Source organism: Lepidochelys olivacea (genome assembly GCF_965140295.1).
Source record: "Lepidochelys olivacea isolate rLepOli2 genome assembly, chromosome: 6".
Classification (NCBI taxonomy): Eukaryota; Metazoa; Chordata; order Testudines; family Cheloniidae; genus Lepidochelys; species Lepidochelys olivacea.
The window spans coordinates 64,150,149-64,171,186 of record NC_140416.1 but is presented as its reverse complement, the minus strand read 5'-3'; the positions used below and the strand labels follow the sequence as shown (position 1 = coordinate 64,171,186).

General features: G+C 41.4%; 1 protein-coding gene across 2 annotated transcripts in view; it reads right to left on the bottom strand.

Annotated features, from left to right (window-relative positions):
* Window positions 1-6,171, bottom strand: part of PSEN1 (presenilin 1) — a 51,158-nt gene extending 44,987 nt beyond the window's left edge. Inside the window, exon 1 of one of the 2 annotated variants that reach the window (XM_084629913.1) lies at window positions 6,107-6,171. The gene's annotated coding sequence lies outside the window, so the exon portion shown is untranslated. Of the gene's footprint in view, window positions 1-6,055; window positions 6,076-6,106 lie in introns of those variants that run through there. The other variant, XM_084629914.1, reaches the window with a different exon arrangement.
* Between the last annotated feature and the right edge of the window lie 14,867 nt (window positions 6,172-21,038).

The following is a 21,038-nucleotide window of genomic DNA, read 5'->3' as shown; positions in this document are numbered from 1 at the left end:
AATGGCAATTGCTCATTTATACGCAGAAATTTGATCTATTTGGTATTACTGAAACCCACTGGGATGATTTGCACTACTGGAATGTTAAAATCAATGGTTACAACCTATTTAGGAAAGACTGAGTGGACAAAAGAGGAGCAGGAGTGCCACTTTATGTCAAAAATGGCATTATCTGTTTCTGAGTCACTGATAACTCAGAAGAAAATTACCTTGAATGCTTATGGATCAATGTCCTAACACAACGAAGATGGGGTATTAGCTGGTGTCTGTTATAGAGCATCAAACCACACTAGGGAACAGGATGAACACTTCTATCTATAATGTGTAAAGAATAAAAGAGATGCACGATCATGGGGGACTTCAATTCCATGACTTGCTGGAGATCTCATGCTGCCAGTACTAAAACATCCTATTACAGATAACATCCAACTAGTCTTGACGGGACAAAGGGAAACTGATCACAGAACTAAAAATTAATGGTAGCTTAGGTACAAATCTTCATGACTTGATCACATTTATAATGGGCAAACAGAATAAAGTCCAAACCAGTGGAACATATACTTGGTGCTTTAAAAGGGTCAGTTTTACAAAGCTGAAAGCAATTATGAGTGAAATCAGCTGGGAAAACTAATTTAATCAGAAAAATATGAATGATAATTGGGAATTGTTTAACAACACTTTAGTTGATGCCCAAAAAGCCGCAACTGAGGAAGGATATATAGGTTAAAAAACCCACCTGGTTTAAAGGGGAAGTGAAGGCAGCTATAAACTATATATAACAAATGGAAAAAAGGGGACATTGACAGTAATGAATATAAATCAGAGGCAAGGAATTGTCAAAAATTTATAAGGGAAGCAAAGAGACACAAGGAGAAATTATGTCCAGAAGAGTTAGGACAATAAGAAGGAGTTTTCTAAATATATTAGGAAGAAAAAGAATCCTAACAATGTTACGGTTCATTACTCGCTGGAAACGGTAGAATAATGCAGAAAAGGCAGAAATATTTATTGAACATGCCTGTTCTGCATTTGGGGAAAAAACAAACAAAAACCAGATGATGTAGTCTCATCATATGATAACACGCTTTACATTCCACCAGTATTACTGGAGATTAACCAGTAGCTACTAAAGTCTGACATTTTTTTAAATCAGCAGGCTCAGATAGCCTGTATTTAAGTTTTAAAAGAGCAGGCTGAGAAGCTCACTAGACCATTAATGTTGATTTTCAATAAACCTTGGAACATTGGGGAAGTTCCAGAAGACTGGAAGTAAGCTAATATTGTGCCAAATATTTAAAAATAGTAAATAGGATGACCTGGGTAAGTATAGGCCTGTCAGTCTGACATTGATCACTGTCAAGATAATGGAGTGGCTGATATGGGACTTGATTGATAAAGAAATAAAACGGGGTAATATAACTAACCCTAATGAAGATGGGCTTATGGAAAATTGACCCTGTCAAACTAACTTGATATTTTTTGATGAGATTATAAATTTGATTGATAAAAGTAATGGTATTGATATAACAGACTTATTTCTGTAAGGCATTTGATTTGGTACTGCACAACATTTTGTTTAAAAAAAAATGATAACATTAACATGGCACACATTAAATGGATTAAAAACTGCCTGATAGCTCTCAAAATGTAATTATAAACAGGAAATCATCATTGACCAGGTGTGTTTCTAGTGGTGTCCCACAGCGACCTGCTCTTGGCCCTATGCTATTTAACATTTTTATTAATGACCTGGAAAAAATCACTGATACAATTTGCAGAAGATACAAAAATTGGGGGAGTGGTAAATAAGAAGAGGACAAGTCACTGATACAGAGTGATCTGAATTGCTAGGTAAACTGGGCACAAACAAACAAGATGTGGCTAAGTGTAAATTTATACATCTAGGAAGAAAGAACATAGGCCATACTTACAGGATGGGGGATTCCTTCCCGGGAAGCAGACACTCTAAAAAAGATTTAGGGATTATTGTGGATAATGAGCTGGACATGAGCTGCCAGTGCGACACTGTAGCCAAAACAGCTAATACAATCCTCAGATGTATAAATAGGGGAGTCTTGGGTAGGAAATTATGTTACCTCTATATTTGACACAAGTGTTGGATATTAGGAAAAACTTTTTCACTAGGAAGGCAGTGAAGCACTGGAATGCGTTACCTCGGGAGGTGGTGGAATCTCCTTCCTTTGAGGTTTTTAAGGTCAGGCTTGACAAAGTCCTGGCTGGGATGATTTAGTTGGGAACTGGTCCTGCTTTGAGCAGGGGGTTGGACTAGATGACCTTCTGAGGTCCCTTCCAACCCTGATATTCTATGATTCTGTGTGACTGCCTGCTGCCGAAATACTGTGTCCAGTTCTGGTGCCCACAATTCAAGAAGGATGTTGATGTATTGGAGACAGTTCAGAGAAGAGCCATGATAAGAATTGAAGGATTAGAAAACATGACATACAGGATAAACTCAAGGAGTTCAGTCTAACAGAGAGAAGGCTAAGGAGCGACCTGATCACAGCCCATAAGTACCTACGTGGGAAATTAGTATTGAATAATGGGTTCTTCAATCTAGTAGAGAAGGGTATAACATGATCCAATGGTTGGAAGTTGAAGCTATCCAAATTCAGACTCGAAATAAGTAGGGCCCTACCACGCCACAGCTCATTTCAGTCAATTTCATGGTCATAAGATTTTAAAAATAGTCAATTTCACAGTTTCAGATGTTTACATGTGAAATTTCAAGATATTATAACTGTAGGGGTCGTGACCCATAAGGGTGTCCTACAGCTATTGTAGGGGGGAGGTCACAGCGTATGCAGGGTCATCACTTTTCGGGGAGCAGGGCTGGCCTTATTGGTGGGCAACCACCAGCCCCATGGTCAGGGGGTGCCGTGGTCTGTACCCTCCCCAGGTAGCCAAAGAACTCTTTAGGTCTTGAACATTGGGCCTGGAGTGGGTGAGGGGCAGGGCTTGGGACGTTTCAGCCAGGGCCTCATACCGCACATCGGGCTCCAGGGGACGAGGAAGTCCCATCGCTGCCCAGCCTGGCCATGATTAGCAGCTAGATAGGAGTCCTTGGCTGGGGCACCCCCATTTCTGCCCCTCTCCTACACTAGCCAGATTTCACGGTCCACAATGCATTTTTCATGGTTGTTAACTTGGTAGGGCCCTAGAAATAAGACTCTTTAAAAAAAAAAAAAAAAAAGAGCAACTAACCATTGGAACAATTTACCAAGGGTTGTGGTGGATTCTCCATCACTCTCAATTTTTAAATCAAAATGAGGTGTTTTTCTAAAAGATATGCTTTAAGAATTATTCTGGGGAAGTTCTATGGCCCCTCTGTTATACAAGATGCCAGACTAGATAACAACAACAACGGTCCCTTCTGCCCTTGGAATCTATGACCCTAAAATGTCTGAAGCCAAAATATTACAGTACTGAGAAGAGCCTAGAAGTGAACGAGTATAAGCAAAACTGACTATTTTCCCCATCAAAATGAAAAAGGAAACAGAGCAGTGAGTTACAGTCATGGTAAATTTAATTTTAAAAACTTTACATTTAATCATCTAAGTTATTAGTAATGTGTAAACAAATGTGTTTCTTTCTAACACTATTAAGTCAAGTGTCTCTTTAAATTAGGAACAGAAAGGAAAGTGTACTTTACCCAACCAGAAGGCAATTGTTTTAATTACCAAACACTCCAGAGTCTATTACAAACTTCATAACAGGACATCATCTGTTTTAGCAGTATTGTATGTTCCTTCTAAATTTGACAAAGCAATTTTGCTATAGACATTTCAACCTGCAAACTTATCTTGTAAAAATATTTCTCAGTCTAAAAACCACAGAAAGGTAAACCTTGCATTATTTAACAAATTACTTGAACTGGGACTTTGTTTTAATTGCTAGCATAACCTCAGTGTTGATCTAGAAGTTAGAGATATTACTTTACCATCAGCAGCGGCCTGACAAGGGATTCTGAACAATGCTATCACCAGTGACATTTCCTGGCAGTTTCAGCCCTGGTGGTAAGATCAGTGGGTAGCCAGATGTGGTCAATACTCTCCCTTCTCCCACTATTCACAATGAAGGAACTTGCAGGACTGAATTGGCTATTGTCACTTAGAGGACAGTGAACATCTGATTATATGATCTGGTAACTTCAATAATCCCACGGTTTGGCCTACCATGGCACTTGCTGTGGCAGAATTCATTGGATTCTTAACCCTACACTGTGAAATAGCATCAAACAAGTCACCCAGTTTCACTCCTCCCTATAAATCAGTCTGCTCAATGCTTTAGTTTCTTGTATGTCCAATTCACTGTGATCCTCTTAACCCCACTTTAAAGTAATTGCCACAACATGCATCTAACAAATAAGTCATCCCTCGGAACAGTAATGCAATGTGGAATTCAGTTAGTTACATTGTTAGGGCTTCTTATTTCCTGAAGTTGCAGATATATAGCTAACAATGCTATGGAAGCAACGGTAGGACTCGGAACTACACATCACTGCTTGGTGACCTGTTGATTTAGAAGAGGCATAGACAGACTGCAAAGGAAGTCCTTTCAAAGGGGGTTTGTAACCATAAAGTAGTATCTGAGAGGTACAATGCTTAGCAGAGGCCTCGTTATCAGAAATGCTCAAAATCCCAACAATAAGACACTCTTCCTTGAGAGCCCAGTAGATCTGCCTCTGCAGCACTCCTCAGAATCAGAGGCAAGCACTAAACTCAGTTCCTCCAGGCACTGAGATCTGGATCTCTTTACTTTGAGTGCAAAAGAAATCAGAGTTGACCAATAAGATGACAGTCCCACAGTTAACAAAACAGCTGTAGGATAAAGCTAAATTACAGGAAATACATAACCTAGATATGTCAATAATTAGTGTAATATAAATCCCTATATTAAAAGGACCCAGGAATCCCTGCTACACTCTTCTTCAGGATAAATTCTGTTTCCATCAATGGCTATGGCCAATTGGTCAGCCACTTCACAAGCATTTGCTAGAAAGGAACCTCCTCTCTCCATTTGATCATTTTAATGTTGTCAGAATAGACTGTCACTGTGGTACTGGACAGTTTCACACTCCAAAAACGTCTTCAGTTCTTACCACACATTCTAAATTTTGTTTCAAGAGCAAGCACAACTCAAACCTTCCATCAACCACACTACTAAACTGGCTTCTACATAGTAAAGCCCAGAAAACTACAGAAGAAGAACTAAATACTTAGGTCTTGCATTAATGAATTAAAAGCTTCCCTCCAGTCTCAAGTCAGATGCTTAAAAGGTGGGAGCACCTTGGCTAGTCTCTAAGGTGCCACAAGTACTCCTTTTCTTTTTGTGAATACAGACTAACACGGCTGTTACTCTGAAAGCAGACATGATGCAACTTCAAGTAGCTGCTGCCCTGAAGAATTTTTATTGAAGTCTAAAGAAGATAAAAATAGATACATATGATTCTGCACCTAAAGTCAAACCCCTCCTGTACAAGCGATCCTTGCCAGAGCTTTTGTTTGTTTGACGTGTAAGAATATTTGGTGCAGGTTAAAGATGTCAGAGTTACGGCCTGGCTACAGGGGGGTGAGCGGCAGCAGCAGCGCCTCCAACCTGCCCAGCAGCGCCCCTCACCCCCTCAGATTGTAAAGCTCTTTGGGGGCAGGCACCATCTTTTTGTTCCGGCCTGGGCAGCGCCTGGCACAAGGGGGCCCCTGGGTCAGGGCTGGGCTCTGGCGCTCCGGTAACACAATCAATCAACTCGGGTGTGGAGGAAGGAAGCACTGGGAGGAGGAGCCCGTGTCCGTCCCTTCAACCCCCGCCGCTCTGGCCGTGGGCCTCCTACCGGCCCTGCTGCCCCGGAACACAAGCAGGGACCGTCCGGGCGCCAGCCCCTCCCTAGGCCCTGCGGGGTCAGCGGCTCCCGGAGCCCAGCAGCGCTCAGCGAGCGGGGCCCAGGCCCGTACAAGGCGCACCCAGCCCGGGCTCCGGGGTCGGCGCAGCGCCGGGAGTCACAGGGACAGGGGCCGGAGCCGCCCCCGCCGGGACTCACCCGAGACTCCAGGCCCCTCGGAGCACGCGGCCCCCTTCCCCCGCCACTCACCGCTGCTGGTTTCTTGTTTCCCTTCCGAGCGTCCGGCCCCAGCTGCTTCCGCCCCGGGCCCCGCCCCCACCCGATGACCTCACTTCCGCTTCCCGTGCAGCTGTTCCGGTGACCCCCGCGCCAGTAGCGGGGCGGGGTCCGGCGGCCAGAGGGCGGGAATTGAGCGCGGCCTTTGCATTGACGCCAGCCCGCCAGAGCCCGCAGCCAGCGCAGGGGAGCGGCCGGAAGGACGCTGCGCACTTGTCGTGCTGGGTATGCGGTCCGGGAAAGGGGCTGGGGGCAGCCCCCGCAACTGTGGAGTCACCGTCCTGCCCTCGCGTCCCGTCCTGCAGCCCGCACAACCTCGGCGCCCCGGGCTGAGCTGCTCGGGGCGGGCGCAGGGAATGACTTAGGAGTTGCTGTGGCGGATGGTGATCACGCAGCCTGGAACTGCACCTCCGCGACCAGGAAAAAACTGAGCCATAGCACCCGAGGAGAGGTGTAGCCCTGGCGTTGGAATAGAGCCTACATCACGGCAGAGCCTTTATAAACTAGGGGGACCTTTTCCTCAAACAAGCACCTCCACGTGTAAATATTACAAAAAATGACAGGAAGGACTTGGCTTTCACGAGGTAGATCGCAAAAAGAAAAGGAGTACTTGGGGCACCTTAGAGACTAACAAATTTATTTGAGCATAAGCTTTTGTGAGCTCACTTCAGCGGATGCATGAAAGCTTATGCTCAAATAAAGTGGTTAGGCTCTAAGGTGCCCCAAGTACTCCTTTTCTTTTTGTGAATACAGACTAACACGGCTGCTACTCTGAAACCAGGTAGATCGTGATACTAAAAACCTAGGGTCGAAAAGAGTCTGTTCTTGAATAAGAAGGGCTTCTTATTCACCTCAATTTTAGAGAAAGTGATCACCTATTAACAAGGTGGAAGACTTTAGGCTCTTACATAGTATACATTAAAAGTACTATGGTGGAGGCTCTTAGGAGATCTTGTCCTTAAGTCACTTGATGGTAACTTCTTTGCAATCCAGAAAACAAGGCTAGAAGTGTTCTAAAAATAACTAAGTTCATAGCAGGATGAAAAGGTAAAATAATTGGAAAGTGAGAAACCTCCCACAGCATGCACAGAAAATTTCTCACCCTGAAATTCTTCAGGCTCATTGACATCAAGCAGCATGAAGTAGCATAGTCAAAGGAAAGCAGCCAAGTAAATTAAGAAAAAAAATAAACATGCACAAAATCTTAGCACAAATCCAAGTTTGGCAGAAAACCAGAAAGGCTGCTGCAGATTCAGCTAATAGACCATATCCCATCTTCACATGTGTCATTTCTGGTCTACTTACCCTAAATATGGGATCACTAAAAGTCATCCCACCCAACCCTTCATAGGAAAAAGGCCCAAGTCACTCAAATGTTAGCATTCTGCCCTAGTTCCACTACACTGTCAAGGGAGCTGTCAAGACAAAAGAGATAAAGCAAGACCAGCTTTCCTCAGAGGAAGACAAGCTCAGGTAGGGGTTAAAAAAAATACCATTGACAAAAATTGGAAAGCATTGATCATCAGTTAGACTAGAACAATCTCCCACAGAACTGGGAAGCCTGTTTAAGATGTTCAGAATTGAAGTAAACAAAACACTCAATATAAGCAACAATCCTGCAATTACCAAGAGATGGACTAGGTCTTAAAATTATAGGAAGAAGCTGAGTGGACAAAATGTGTGAAACAGGCTATTGCCCAAGTTAGCTATTTTATCTGAAACTTTGCCTGAGTGTTACTCTGCCAGGCGAGTCTAGCTCTCAAATCAACTTTTCTTGGTGTTGCAGTTTTAGTGAACTAATATGAAAATTTTCACCTCCAGTAAGTTGCTATTGGGCCTTGAGCGTTGAGGTTGTGCATTGTGGGCCTGACGGGCTTCTCTGTTTGACCAGGGTAGTTGCATCTGTTCACAGTGTTCGAGTTAGGAGCTGCTAGAGGGTTTTCTTTGGATTGATATAGGCTACTGCCTCACAATCATCTTTGCTTTTTCTACCAAGGTAGGTTGGTTCAGTGGGGTACTCTGAATACAAAAAAGGTGTTTGGTAGTTGGTATGCCACAAGTTACAGTCTTCGTGCTGCCTTTAAATAACCCATAAAAAACAGATGGCCGTCTACATAGCTGCGTTCTTCATCTTCCTGTTGTAAATTAGTAGTAATGAGCTTGTCCTGTTTGATCAGTCACCAGGTGGAGGGAGGACTAGGGGAGGGGAATGTTTGAAGAACAGGGAGCCATTGCCCTATGACTCATCATCTGACTGACACTTAAAAATATTCCCCAAATTGAGGGGTATATCTCCTCACTTCAAGATTTTAATTTTTTTTAAATCAGTATAAAAAAAATCTAAGCTTCATGTAAAGTCAGTAAGCCTGCTTTAGTAAGAATACAGTAATTGGGACTTTGTGGGGATGGAGGCAAATTCAGGTTTGAAAAGGACTAACTTACCTTATTATATTTGAAGGATGATCCTGAATTCCATTTTCAAAAAGCCGAAAACCCTATTTGAGATGGCTATACACCCTATAAAATAAATGGGATTTCTTTAAAATCTAGTATAGACACGTTAGACAATCTTGAATTTTACACTGGGAAGGATTCTGTATTTCTCTGTTTAACTGTCTAGTGCTGGGGGATACAAATGGTTATCTAAATGAGAGAATTCAAATCAGACCACCACAAATTCCTTCAAACAAAACACTGTATTTTCAAACTGAAGTTAAGTGAACAACACTGAGTAGCCACTATAAATCAGCCAAAATTAAATCAGACTTATACTTTGGTACATGTGTCAGCTTTCTATGGGGTCGTGTGGACATGCTGAGTGTTTTACAGTACAATAGTCAGTCATAAATTGTGAGACAAATTGAGTCAAACTGGTGCCTGTAAAAATAAGGCTAGTCAGTAAGGTTATCAACTAGGGCTGTCAAGTGATTTAAAAAATTAATTGCACGATTAATCATGCTGTTAAACAATAGAATACCATTCATTTAAATATTTTGGATGTTTTCTACATTTTCAAATATATTGATTTCAATTACAACACCGACTACGAAGCATACAGTGCTTACTTTATTTTTTATTACAAAAATTTGCGCTGTAAAAAAAAATGTTTCAGTTCACCTCATACAAGTACTGTAGTGCAATCTCTTTTTCATGAAAGTTGAACTTAAAAATGTACAAAAAATAACTGCATTCAAAAATAAAACAAAATGTAAAACTTTAGAGCCTACAAGTCCACTCAGTCTTACTTCTTGTTCAGCCAATCGCACAGACAAAGACGTTTGTTTACATTTGCTGGAGATAATGCTGCCTGCTTCTTGTTTACAATGTCACCTAAAAGTGAGAACAGGCATTCGCATGGCACAGTTGTACCCTGTGTTGCAAGATATTTACGTGCCAGATGCGCTAAAGATTCATATGTCCCTTCATGCTTCAACCACCATTTCAGAGGACGTGTCCCTGCTGATGACAGGTTCTGCTCGATAACGATCCAAAGCAGTACAGACCAACATGTTCATCATCTGAGTCAGATGCCACCAGCAGAAGGCTGATTTTCTTTTTTGGTGGCATCAGAGTGTTGCTCTTTTAAGACTTCTGAAAGCAAGCTCCATACCTCGTCCCTCTCAGATTTTGGAAAGCGCTTCAGATTCTTAAACCTTGGGTCGACTGCTGTAGCTATCTTTAGAAATCTCACATTGGTACCTTCTTTGCATTTTGTCAAATCTGCAGTGAAAGTGTTCTTAAAACGAACAACATGTGCTGGGTCATCTGAGACTGCTATAACAAAATATATGGCAGAATTCGGGTAAAACAGCAGGAGGCATACAATTCTCCCCCAAGGAGTTCAGTCACAAATTTAATTAACGCATTATTTTTTTTAAACGAGCATCATCAGCATGGAAACACGTCCTCTGGAATTGTGGCCAAAGTGTGAAGGGGCATATGAATGTTTAGCATATCTGGCACGTAAATACCTTGCAATGCCAACTACAAAAGTGCCATACAAAAACCTGTTTCACTTTTGGGTTACATTGTAAATAAGAAGCAGGCAGCATTATCTCCTGTAAATGTAAGCAAACTTGTTTATCTTAGCAATTGGCTGAACAAGACATAGTACCAAGTGGGCTGCTAGGCGCTAAAGTTTTACATTGTTTTGTTTGAGTGCAGTTATTTTACAAAAAAAATTAGTAAGTTGCAGTTTCACGCTAGAGATTGCACTATAGTACTTGTATGAGGTGAACTGAAAAATATTATTTCTTTTATTATTTTTACAGTGCAAATATTTGTAATCAAAATAATATAAATTGAGCACTCTGCACTTTGTATTGTGTTGTAATTTAAATCAATATATTTGAAAATGTAGAAAGCATCCAAAAATATTAAATTTCAGTTGATATTCTGTTGTTTAACAGTGTGATTAAAACTGCAATCAATCAAGATTAATTTTTTAATCAAGATTAATTCTGAGTTAATCGTGTGAGTTAACTGCAATTCAAGAGGCCTATTATCAACTTGAAAACCAACACAGAGAAGACACCTTGTTGGACATTTCTGCTGCTCATATTACTGACACTTAGATTCCAAGGTGGTAGCCCCCTTAGCATTTCTTTACATTGACAGCTTTACAAGTCTGCCTGCTAAGTCATGACTTGCCCCATTTGACAGATCCTACCCCTTTATACACAAAGGTGAAATCCTGGCCCCCTTGAAGTCAATGGCAAAACTACCACTGACTTCAGTAAAGCCAGGATTTCACTTCAAGTGTCAATTACGTGGTCCAAAATTATGTCACCTAAAGTAAGTTGATAGCTGCATGAAAATATCAAGTATTAATCTGTCTTTATGACACCTGTATACAAAGTTAAGTATTTTCCTTATCTGTAAAATGGAGAAGAGGGCCAAATTCATCCATGGTATTACTCTTGAAATTAATGGAGTTACAGCAGGGATGAATCTGACTCAGAGGTTAAGCAAGAGGCTTAAGGTTACTAAGGGAGCTGTGTCAGCAAAGGCTTTACAACAACTCAAGAGTTCCTGGCTGTAAGACCCTGAGCTCAGTCTATCAGACCATTCAAGATTACAAACAGAAAGGTATCCACCCTTATTTAAGCTATGAGAAATCCTTCTGGCCCTTACCTGTATCACGGTGAAACAGTGAACTACTTAAGGCATTTCTGAGGCAGAGTTCTAGTCCTCCCAGAGAAACTAGAGAGCAAACGCTACTAAATATGCTTAAGTGGCATATAGTGTCAGTTTCTCCCTTTTTAAAGAAAAGGTGGGGCACCATAAACATGAACCATTTCTAATCTCGCAATATTAAAAGCTTTCCCAAATCTTCATAGTTTAGTATCTCAACACTTGTGTCATAAATATAAAGGGAAGGGTAAACACCTTTAAATCCCTTCTGGCCAGAGGAAAAACCCTTTCACCTGTAAAGGGTTAAGAAGCTAAGATAACCTCGCTGGCACCTGACCAAAATGACCAATGAGGAGACAAGTTACTTTCAGAGCTGGGGGTTGGGGGCAAAGGGTTCTCTGTCTGTGTGATGCTTTTGCCGGGATCAGAGCAGGAATGCAGGTCAGAACTCCTGTAAAGAGTTAGTAAGCCATCTAGTTAGATATGCGTTAGATTCTGTTTTGTTTAAATGGCTGATAAAATAAGTTGTGCTGAATGGAATGTATATTCCTGTTTTTGTGTCTTTTTGTAACTTAAGGTTTTGCCTAGAAGGATTCTCTATGTTCTGAATCTGACTACTCTGTGAGGTATTTCCCTTCCTGATTTTACAGAGGTTTTTCTTTTACTTTTTCTTTAATTAAATTCTCTTTTAAGAACCTGATTGCTTTTTCATTGTTCTTAAGATCCAAGGGTTTGGGTCTGTGTTCACTTATGCAGATTGGTGAGGATTTTTATCAAGCCTTCCCCAGGAAAGGGGGTGTAGTGCTTGGGGGGGATTTTTTTTTGGGGGGGGGGGGTTTCCAAGTGGGCACTTCCCCTGTTATTTTTGTTAGGCACTTTGGTGGTGGCAGCATAAAGGTTCAAGGACAAAACATAAAAGTTTGAACCTTGGGGAAGTTTTAACCTAAGCTGGTAAGAATAAGCTTAGGGGGTCTTTCATGCAGGTCCCAATATCTGTACCCTAGAGTTCAGAGTGGGGAAGGAACCTTGACAACTTGCAGTTCACTGGAAAACATGAAAGCAAGCTAAAATGGTTCAGAAAAAGACTTAATACTCAATAGCTGTTTCATTCTGAGAAATTAAAAGTGTGAAGTTCCTTAGTGAAATGTAGTAACTCTGCTTACAGACACCTGAAAATTGGAAGCAGTAATTTACTAAAATACAAAATATTACCCCGCGTAAATGTTTGCCATCTCAAATTTTTTTTAAATGAGGTTTTTATATCTCGTAATTTCATATGTTTAACTCCCATTAATGGGAATGTGCATATATCAGAAGAATAGGATCCCATCAGTGAGAACTTCTGTCCTCATTACGGCAACAAAAAAATGAGCTAGTATTGAACAGAATCACTGGTATTTCTAATTTGTTGTGTTTGGAGATGGTGGAAGAGGGATTAAGGAGGAAAAAAAGCCATAAATTAGCAACACAAAAGGAGACACTGTGACGGTATCAACTACCCCAAACCACAGACTTGACAAAGAATCTTCAACCCTGGATTCCAGATTGACCTAGGGGGTTCAGCTACAGCTGTAAGGTCAGTAGAGAAGACATACTTGCGTAGCAGTGTCACACCTTCACTTATCCACATCAGACGTGTATCAGCTCCAGAAAGTCTTCAGGAGTGTAGACTCTACAATGTTGAAACAGTTACTAATGAACAGTGGGCTGAAGATGCCCAGCTGTAAGTATAATACAGCATCTGAAAGGAATGGCTCAGCCGTATAAAGTGGAATCTTTGAATACTTCAGGAATGATAGTGTAGTTCCTGTAAAGTAATCTCTTCAAAGAAACCATTTATCTGCCCAATGCCATCAGACTGCTGCAATAAAAATCCAACAAAACAGGACCTTCCTTGACATTTTATGTGCATTTTATGTGCTAAGCATCTTATTTGTGGTTCCCCTTTCATTTCATTATACATACTAATGAAAAATGAAGGTTACTTGGAACCCAAGTTGAGAAGACTCTACACTGCCTGGTGGCACCTAACAGTAAACCCTACTCCAAGAAGTGCCCCTTAGAACACATGTGCACTGCCTTCTCCTTACATCAGCATTTCCAAACATTCCCAGGGAAAGGCTAATCTGAGCCTTATTTTTCTTAACATAGGAAACAAAAAAAATCTAGATGAACTCCTAACACTCTGATTTCAATTTTAATAATATGCAAGACCCATTCTAGCACCTGATGTAAGTAATGCAGATTCCCCTTTAGTGGCATGAGGTTTTGGGGGGAAACTGTAAATTTATTTTCTGATTGATGTGAAACTCATGTTTGGTAAAAGCCTGGGATCAGGTCTCAGAACCACCTCATCTTTATGAAAATTTGTAAATGGCAAGTCAGCCATCAACCAGAAGGGTGAATGAATCGCACACTCTCATGTCATAGCAATAGGAGACCACTTTAATAGACAAATAAGGAACATTCCACCAGAAGCTCAAAAGGTAGCCTCATAAGCATAGACAAAAGTCAGATTAAGGAACTGTATCCCTTGGAGGATACATGTTAGAAAGTTTACAAATGGGTTATCTAAACAATGGTAGAAAGAGAGATCTACCATCAGCCAAAATATGATAAGCTGAAATAGCTGCCAGGTAAACTTTTGACAAATAAGATGACCTTTCAGATTTTCAGTACATTAAATGTTTCAAAGTACAGGGTATGGAAGCAGAAACTGGAGAATCAGATTTTACCTGCATCTAAGCAACAAATCTAGACATTTTAAATGGTAACACTTTCTAGTAGATAGTTTTCTAGAATTAAGCAGTATATTCCGTACTAATGTGGATCATAACTATTCAAGACTAGTCAAAGTCTGATAGCCCAAACAGTCAGATGAAGAGAGACTAAGGATCGAGATGAACTATACTGCCCTGTTTCTGTGACAAGATATCCTGAGACAGAGGAAGACACATATAAAGACTGTCTGACACCTCAGCAAGTCTGTATACCACTGGGGAAATCAATATCGTTTTTGCCCTGTCCTGATTAATCTTCACCACTTTCTGAATTAATGGGGGGGGGAACATACAAAAGACCCCTTCCCCAATATAGAAAGAAGGCATCCGAGATGGACTCACTGTCCCTCCCCACTCTTGAACATAAGCGAGGACACTTTTTAGTGATCCTTGTAGCAAACAGACCTACATCAAGCCAGACCCAACAGGAGAATGTCTTGTGCTACTTGATCCTTCAAGGACCACCTGTGAATCTGAAAACTGTCTCTGCTGAGACAATCTGCTAAGCACATTGCTCTCCTCTGCTAAATGCAGGATAGATATTCTGAAGAATGCACCCATCCCATAATCTGACAATTTTGGCATATAACTGGAAAGAATGAGGACCCCCTTTTTTGTCCATGTAAAACAGAGCGGTTGAATTGTCTGTCACTAACTGAACAACTTTTCCTTTTATACAAAGAAGGACAGATATGAGGGGCAAATGAATGGCTCTTAATTTCAAATACATCTATTGCAAGGTCTGTTCTTGAGAAATGCAGTAATCTCAGATTGTAAATTGACATTAATGGGCTCCCCATCCACTGTTTAATGCATCTGATGTTATAATGACCAGCGGCAAAGTGGGACTGAACAGATTGCCTCTGGGAACATTTGATCTCTCCATTTACCACCGTGGTGAATTTAGAACATCCTGAACCATGGGGACAGGACATTTTAAAGACTTTCCAGGTAAATTGTGTTGATTTGAGACATCCAATGCTGCATCAGTCTCATTCTGAGATGAGCAAATGGAGTTAGTTAAGTGGTAGCTGCCTTCAAACCCAAGAGATCCAGGAAGAGCATAACTTCCCAGGATTGGCAGGCTCAAATTAGCAAAACCACTTGCTCTACTTCTAGAAATACATCCTCTGGAAGAAAAGCTTTCCCTGCTATTGAGAACCTATTTATAGAACCTATAAAAAGAATTCTCTGAGTTGGACAGAGATTTTATTTTTTGACATTTAGAAGCAGACCCAGAGCTGAAAAGAGGGACACAGTTAACATGATGTGAAGTGACAGATCCTTGCTTGCAGCAGCTTTTGGCAACCTATAATATGGGTAAACAAAAATACCCTGTTTTCTCATGTGCGCTGTTACCACAGAAAGGCACTTTGAAAACACACTTGGTGCTATGGTCCCAGTGGACAGGCACCTTGTACTGGAAATTGCATCCCACCACCATGAAACACAGGTAATTTCAATGACCATGTCAGGTAGAGATATGAAAGTAAGCATCCTTTAAAATAGAGAATGGCAAACCAATCCATAGGTGCAAACAAGAGAATTACAGAGGCCAGGGTTAACATACGAAATTGGAACTTCTAGATGCATCTGTCCATTTTTAATTTTAAGAAAATAGTACAGACATACACACCCATTTTTCTTCTGCACCAGTAAGTATCTTGAATAGAACCTCTGACCCCACAGATATTGGGAACCACGTTGACTGCTCCTATCTGGAGCAGTTTGTGTAGTTCTGTAAGTAGAATAGCCTCATGGCAGGGTTCTCTGAAAAGAGGAGGGTAGGGGGAACTGAAAGAGGATAGTCTTTCAAACTGAATGACATAGCCTCTCAATTTCTAGTGCCCGTAAGTTGGATGTAATCAGTCTCCATTTGTTGATGAATTGGGCTAGCATTAAATTAAAAAGGACAGATGCTCACTGATTGGTCCACAATTCTCACATCAAATCTGAGGCCTGGTGTTCAAAGAAGACAAAGAAAAGGGAGCAGATGTTTCATCTTAGGTCTGGATCTGAAAGACCTCTTTTTATGCTGGGTTTGAAATGAAGCTGGGGGTTGCTGTTGCTGACATCTCATATATGAGGAAAAATAAGCAGACAATTGAGGGTAATATTGCTCCAATATCAAAAAGGTGTAGACTGTCCTTTCTGAGCCAGGGTTAAAGACCCAGAGAGTTAGCAGTGGATCTAATTTCCTTTAATTTCTCCAACAAGTTGTCAGTCTTATTGCTGAAAATATCTGCCTTTCAAAGGGGATGGTCTTTCACCTTAACTGTAGTGTTTGCAGCCAGAGAAGACGAAGGGAGTTAAGCATGCCTCCTCAAGTTAACTGTGGATGCAAGTGCTATGGTGAAAGAGTCTGAAACATCGAAAGATGCTCTGAGGGCATGCTTTCCCATGTTCTGTCCTACCAAAATAGAATTAAGCCAGCATTTTATCATCTGGCAAATCTTGGACAAAGAAAGCCAAGCTTTCCCACAAGTGGAATTGGTAATGGGTCACCACAATTAAACTCCCAAAAGCAGAGTGAGTTCCGCCAGACCTAAACCTATTACTGGCAGTACACAACCAGGAAATTTGGCACAGGACGCATATGAAAGTAAGAAAATCCTTCAGGGGGATCTGATACTGTTAGCCTATTTCCAAGAAAGCAGACAGACAGGAAGCAAGAGATAACCAGCCTTAGGCTGCAAAAGACTATCCAAGAATAGGAAACATCACCTTATTCATGGACGTAGCACCAAGAATGTCAAAAACTCAATGAGTGGTTTTCCTCCACAGCCACAATGGAACTTTTGAGCATCCTCCGAAAGGGAGAAAGCAGAAGCTACACTCACGTGCTCATCAGGTGACAAATCACATTCAATATAGATATCCATTTGTTCCTGCTCAAAAAAAGGGAGTAGTCTCCTTATCCTCTTCTTCGGAAAGCATATCAGGTACAACTGTCGAAGCTGCCAATGGGTCCAGAGGAACTAGATCTGAGGACTGTTAACTGGATCCATATCAGATGAAACACCAACATCTCTCCATCCATAAATGATCCAAAAATTCATGAAGACCACAATTGCCAATCTCCAGTAGCGGAGATTCAGAAACACACAGGAGGAGCAAAAGGATCATGGGGCATGCCCCAGGATGAATCAGGTTTCTTAATTCTTCCTTTGTCCTCCTCTTAAGTAGGACCCAACCTCAGATCCATTATGAACCACACCAGAGACAGCAATGGAACCATATGGTGGAGAGAGATAAAAGGTAAGAAAGATCTCCCTAGAGATCCCATACGAGTCTTAGAAAGTGGTGGCATAGATGGATCTGGAGAAAGGAGAAAAGCAGAGGAAATTTAGTCTCTTTTCAGAAGTAGCAGCAGATTGTTTCTTCTTCATCACCAACTTCGTGTCAGATCTAAGGAACACTCAAACAAAAGAAGGTGCACATCAGTCACCACTGTTAATATCCTCTTTGGATCTGAGGATAGTCCTGGAACAGGAGTGGAGGATGGAACTGGTGCCATAAGCCTGGAGAGTATCAGACCAGAGAAATACACAGGTCCACAACTTTGGACTTTGAAGTGGAACCCAGAACCGATCTGGGTTTCAAAATCAGAAGCACAGAGGCTATGTCAGAATTGGGTGGCTCCAATAAGGTGGACATTTAGGATCTTGCACTGCTAACGCTAGCCACATTCACCCTCACCTTTTTCAGAGCCAATACAGTTGGAACTGAGATGGCTCTAGGTTCCTTAGCAGGCAGTCAGCTCTTTTCTACCAACGGTGCCTTTGAAGCCTTGAAAGCTTTAGTCAAAGGATCAGGACCGACAAAGATCCCAACAACCTGGAACCCTTACACAAGTTAGCCTTGCTATATGGAAGTAACCAGAGCTGAAACAGGGCTCTTGGTCTTTGGATCCCATGAACCTTCAGAACAAGACAGTGTAAGCAGCAAGAGCTTCTTAAAGCAGCAGTTTTAGTCTGTTCCGCCAGTTCTTGCATGCTCTGGGTGTGAAAAATCTGGTAAGCAGTACACCCGAAAAGAGAGTAGGAAGGCAGCTGGGAATGAGGCACATCTCATGAAGCCCAGCTACTGCTTCTGCTGTTCCACCATCACTGGACCCAACCATATGTACTATCTAAAGGGCCTTACCAATTTCACAGTCATCGGATTTTAAAAATAATAAATTTCATGATTTCAGCTATTTAAATCTGAATTTTCAGTGTTGTAATTGTAGGGGTCCTAACCCAAAAAGTAGTTTTTGGGGGGGAGGAAGAGGAGGAGGATTGAAAGGTTATTGTAGAGGGGGTTGGGGTACTGCTATCCTTACTTCTGCGTTGCTGCTGTTGGTGGCACTGCCTTCAGAGCTGGCCAGCTGGAGTGTGGCGGCTGCTGGCCAGGAGCGCAGCTCTAAAGGCAGAACTGCTGCCAGCAGCAGCACAGAACTAAGGATGACATGGTATGGTATGTTGCCACCCTTACTTCTGTGCCGCTGCTGGTGGGGCACTGTCTTCAGAGCTGGGCACCCAGCCAACAGCCACTGCTTTCCGGCTGCCCAGCTTAGTAAGGGTGGTAACACCGTGACCCCCCCCAACCCCTAAAATAACCTTGCAACCCCCCTGCAACTTCCTTTTGGGTCAGGGCCCCCAATTTGAAAAACGCTGGTCTCCCCCATGAAATCTGTACAGTATAGAGTAAAAGCACACAAAAGACCAGATTTCACGGGGAAGACCAGGTTTCATAGTCCCTGACACGTTTTTCATGGCCGTGAATTTGGTAGTGTCCTAACTATCTATACCTAAAACTACCTTAATATTAAAAGCTATACTAAGAACTTCTGTCTGGTGCAGCAGTTGGAAGGAACTGAGGTGGTAGTGGGTGCAGTGCCCCCTTATATAGCCTCCCTCTCGGAAATGCTAAGGGAAGGCGTAGGAGGGGGCACATGTGTGCTCTAATAGGCACTACATTTGAAGAAGGTTCTACTGTTAGGCACCACCTGGTGGTGCAACACTCATCAGTGGGAATATGAACCTGATATTTCAAGGGAAATTGTGCTATATTTGTATATTGGTATTAATGCTGCTGGGTTATTCTCAGGATATTCAGAGCATCTGTATGGTTTTTTTGTTTGTTTTGTTTTTAAACCAAAGTTAAATTGTAGTGCCCTGCACAATGGGGCCCTGATCCATGACTAGCGCCCCTTATTGCTTCCAAAACAGATACATATTTTTCCTTTAATTTGTACCACAGTGAAATGTATCCCATAATAAGAACAAAAGTACTTTATGTGCTGTTATAGCACACCACACCAAATTTCCACCAAAGTTTATGGGACAGTTAACCAAAAGATCTCATGACCAATATATAGTTAATCCACTTCCTCACTGTACTGACATGTCAATAGTATGTATTCAACAAGCCCAAGTTTCCACATGTTCAGAGAATAAAATAATTTAGAATGGTCAGAGAATGTCAAATATGCATCAAAATAGTTTATGCGCTGTAGTCATGTTGGTCCCAAGATATTAGAGAGAGAAGGTGGGCAAGGTGAAGAAGAGCTCTGAGTAAGCTTGAAAGCTTGTCTCTCTCACCAACAGAAGTCAGTCCAATAAAAGATATTACCTCACCCACCTTGTCTCTCAAAATAGTTTACACAATCAACTGTAGCAACTCTTTTCTAACTGTATTTTGAAATAACCCTGTTCTTGTATGTTGAAAGAAAAAAACACTTAAGGAAGAGACATTCTATATTAAGAATTCTGCAGCGCTATTAGGGATTACTTTATTCTGAAATCCATTCCAGCAAATAGCATTTCTTCCTTTTCTGTATACTAGTGACGTCAATTCCATGTAATGCTTTGAGATTTAAAAAGCCTAGAAACATCAGAAATATAAGTTTTCAAACACTAACTGATTGTTTTAATAAATATGTTTACAGGAATCCAAGGGGAAAAGACTTAAGTTCATAAGCACAACACAACCATAACCAGAGAACATCCTAGAGGATATTGATCTTTGTATATTCACAAAAACTAGAATCATCCTCTAAGTGGGTGGAAAACAGCTCAGTAAAACTAGTCTCAATGGTAAACCACATTAATAACTTAAGTAACATGTGCAACAAGAAACAGGCAACACTAGCATAAAAACTTTACAGTCAGTGTTGCATTCTGAAAAGGGGGGGGGGGGGGGGAATCAGTTATGAACCTGCAGATATCCAATCTTGTGCACTCACTACCAAACATAAATGAGTGATATAAATTCTCAACTTCCTTAAAACCAATTTCCAAATAAATCACTAATCCAATAATTTACACACTTAAGTACTATTTACCCAACCAATCCATATTTGCTTAACATTCCAATTTAAATTTTACCAAAGTCTTGTCCACCCAGATCTTCATTCAACTCAGTTTCTCTAGGAAGCAAGTGCACAAGCATTCATCAAATTCATTATCATTTAATAGGCAGGTATGTAGAGCAATCCTACTGGCTGAGTGTGTTCTGCTAAGCAGAGATCTAGCTTCAGTTTCATAATCTGTTGGGGTGTTGAGCAAAATACCAAGTGCGGAGAGCAGTTTGTGTCTCAGTGACATTTGCTTGGCATTAAAGATCAGTTCAACTTGCTCTGCTACAATACCATTAGGGACAGAGATGGGAAGACTGTATTAGAGGGAACAAATAAGGCCTTGAATTTTTAAGTTCAACCAGCTCTCCTTCCCCCCCTTCTCTCTTCACTCCCACCCTGGAGTTCATAGCATCAAATTTCATCAGCATCTGGAAGAGCCCACGAAGAAGGTGGTGGAGGAGGGGAAAAGGGTGCCATTGGGGTAGTATCAAGCAGCAGTCACACACGTTGAGCAAAAACTAGTCTGGAGGAGGTTGGAGTGTGCGTGGGTGTGTGCAAAAAACCAAAACCCAAACTAAACCACAACATAAAATAATATTAGATCTCAACCCAAATAAAGAAAAGCACACTTTAAACATACAAACTCAAA